At 27.3% G+C, this 3,083-nt stretch overlaps 1 non-coding gene across 1 annotated transcript; it reads left to right on the forward strand.

Annotated features, from left to right (window-relative positions):
- The first annotated feature begins 2,524 nt into the window (after window positions 1-2,524).
- Window positions 2,525-2,612, forward strand: TRNAS-GCU (transfer RNA serine (anticodon GCU)). The gene has a single exon. It is a non-coding gene; the product is annotated as a tRNA-Ser (tRNA).
- The last annotated feature ends 471 nt before the right edge of the window (window positions 2,613-3,083 follow it).

The raw sequence follows: 3,083 nt of genomic DNA on the forward strand, positions 1-3,083 counted from the left end.
TACGTAAAAACGAATAAACCTCAGTTTCAAGAAATAATCTCTTCTACGAAGACATTGACCACTGAAGCGGAAGCCCTTTTGAAAGAAGCTATTCAGGAACAGATGGAACGTTTTCTACTTCAAGACCAAGTATAAAAGAAAACAAGTAAAGTATAAATCAATTTTAGAACTTTCAAATGTTAAAATTGAAACATGAAATAATTTCATTCTTTTCATTTATTAGGTGTTAGTAGGTAGAATATATATATATATAATTTATATAAAATAAAAAATATATATAAATATATTAAAGAAAGTAGATAATATTTCTAGAAATATATATATCAATATTAAAATGAAATGTAAATACAATTAAGAAATTTTTTTATAAATATAGTTAAAGTTAAAATTAGATTATATTTCTAATAATATATTTAGAATATCATAAATATCTTAATATTTGGAATTTGAATATCCTTTCTACTAATATCTTATCTTCAAATAAAACAGAATTGAATTATTAGTTTATTTATATAATAAATCTAAAACTAGAGTTACAATTAATATTAAAACTAATTTATAAATTACTATTAATAAATAAGCGTCTCTTATTCAAATCATTCAAAATCTTTCCTTTCTTGACATGATATAGAAAATTTAAAACTAAAAAAAAATATATGAAAAAAAATTGCGTCCAATAGGATTTGAACCTATACCAAAGGTTTAGAAGACCTATGTCCTATCCATTAGACAATGGACGCTTTTGATTCCAATTTTTTTTTTCGTATTTTCACCTCTCTTGTTCGTAAAAAAAATGTGTGAGAATTCCGGAAATTGCATATTGAATTCAATGATGCATTACATTAACTAATACATTAGTTAAAATTTAGTTAAAATTAAGTAAATTGAAAATTTTTATTTGAGTAATTCCATTATTAATTAATTTCTATTTATAATATATATAAATTATAAGATAAGAATATTATAAGATAAGATAAGCGGATAGCGGGAATCGAACCCGCATCGTTAGCTTGGAAGGCTAGGGGTTATAGTCGACGTTGATTCATCATTTTGAACTGAACGTCTCTAATTCAAAACCGAACGTGAAACTTTGGTTTCATTCGGCTCCTTTATGGAAGATGGATAAATTCCTAAATTTATAAGATGTAAACAAAAAAAAATACCATCCATAACATCTATGTCAGCCTTTCCGTCTGAATGCATTCAAAAGGACCCGCTTTATAGATGATCCCTATACAAGAGGAGATTATAACAATCTTTCCAGTTATTTATTTCGTTCCCTATTTCTATTTAATATAATCCTTAGGAAAAGTATTTTGTTTCCGCCGAGCTAAAAAAACGATGTCGACGTCTCTAGTAAACCAAAGACATTGTTTAATAGCTATTTTGTTTTGCTTCAATCTCCCTTATACAAAGAAAAAATTGAAGATTTAGTTACGATTAGAAAAAATTCCACCTTTATCCATGGATCCCTTATTCCTTCAATTGGAAGTATTGATCCAATTCAATAAAATTATGTTTCGTAATTTCATGATCCAATTTTTTCAATTTAGAACATATTTTTGGATACAAATCACGAGAATTTTTATTTTTCCTCGAATCTTTCATCGAGAGGTAAAGGATTAAATCCTTTTAAGAAATAAAGTTTTTGATCGGAATATTAATCAACCCGAAGGATCCCTTAACTATTAAGGGATTAATAGAACGAATCGCACTTTTACCACTAAACTATATCCGCTACAATGCAATTATTGTATATAAATGGACCTTTTGTCGAAGACGAAAATAAGTCGTATTAATAAGTAATAAAAAGATCGGATCAGAAAATAATCATGAAAATTTGAGCGTTGACGTATTTTCATCAGGGCCACTAATGAGATTAGGAAAAGAGGACTCGTTTTAATTAACTAATTAACAAGTTTTTTATTCTAGTAAAGTACTAAAAAATAATAATAAGAAATCGAACCTTGATTCTATATCATCTTTTTCTGTATCATAGGAATTGAAATAATAAATCTTCTTAGGATTCTTGTTGTTTCTATTTTTTTTTTTTTCAAAAACATTTTCAAATCAAATAAATAATTTGATCTACGATTTATTGGAACAAAAAAAGCCCGGCTAGGTACTGACCAGGCCAGGCCGTGGAACTAAAAATAAAAAGAAAAGGGCTTTTCGGATGAAATAAACTAAAAAAGGTACTTTCTTTTTATTTATAAATATTTTTATGAATCTTTAATATATTGGTATTATTTATATATTAGGATTGAAGATATCTCTTCTTTTGAGCCCTTATCTAATGAAATCTAATTTATCTAAATGGAATTCCTAATAAAAAAAAGTTTTTATCGATTTGATAGATATCCATCGATATATCTAGATAATTATCTATATCAATATAATGAAATTATATATCTATAAAGGGGTAGATAAAGATAATAAAGAGAGATAAAGAAGGGCTTTTTTCAAGCCTTTATTTTCTATTTTTTATACAATGTATCATAGTAATTATCCTTTTTCAATTTGGGGAGAGATGGCTGAGTGGACTAAAGCGTCGGATTGCTAATCCGTTGTACGATTTTTTTGTACCGAGGGTTCGAATCCCTCTCTTTCCGTTTCTGTCAATTACTTGGTATTTTTTTATAGTTGAGGAAAGATGTGGAATAGATAAAATGTTAAGAACATTTCAAAATCAAGCAAGGAAAAAAAATCTGATTTTGTTATTCTTCACGCCCCGGATTACGTCCCGGGTCATTAGATAGGAATCCGAAAATGAAGAGAGAAACAAAGAATATTACTACTGTATAAACAAATAGTTTGAGAGTAAGCATTACACAATCTCCAAGATCATTTTTTTTTTAAGAGAATAGATTCTCTATTTTAATCTGGTTTGACACCAAGAAATGCAGTGAAGTTATTTCTATAAATAGGAAAAAATTTTAAGAGTTGAGTCCTTGATTACTCAAAATTGGATTTCATACCCACAATTCTATATTGTGGGGGACTCGAAGAGGGTCGTTCAAAGGAAAAAAGTAAGAATAAGAAAATGAGAGTGATCCAGATTTATCATAGCTATAGAATAATTT

This window comes from Cucumis melo, unplaced genomic scaffold (genome assembly GCF_025177605.1).
Source record: "Cucumis melo cultivar AY unplaced genomic scaffold, USDA_Cmelo_AY_1.0 utg000813l, whole genome shotgun sequence".
NCBI classification, from domain to species: Eukaryota; Viridiplantae; Streptophyta; class Magnoliopsida; order Cucurbitales; family Cucurbitaceae; genus Cucumis; species Cucumis melo.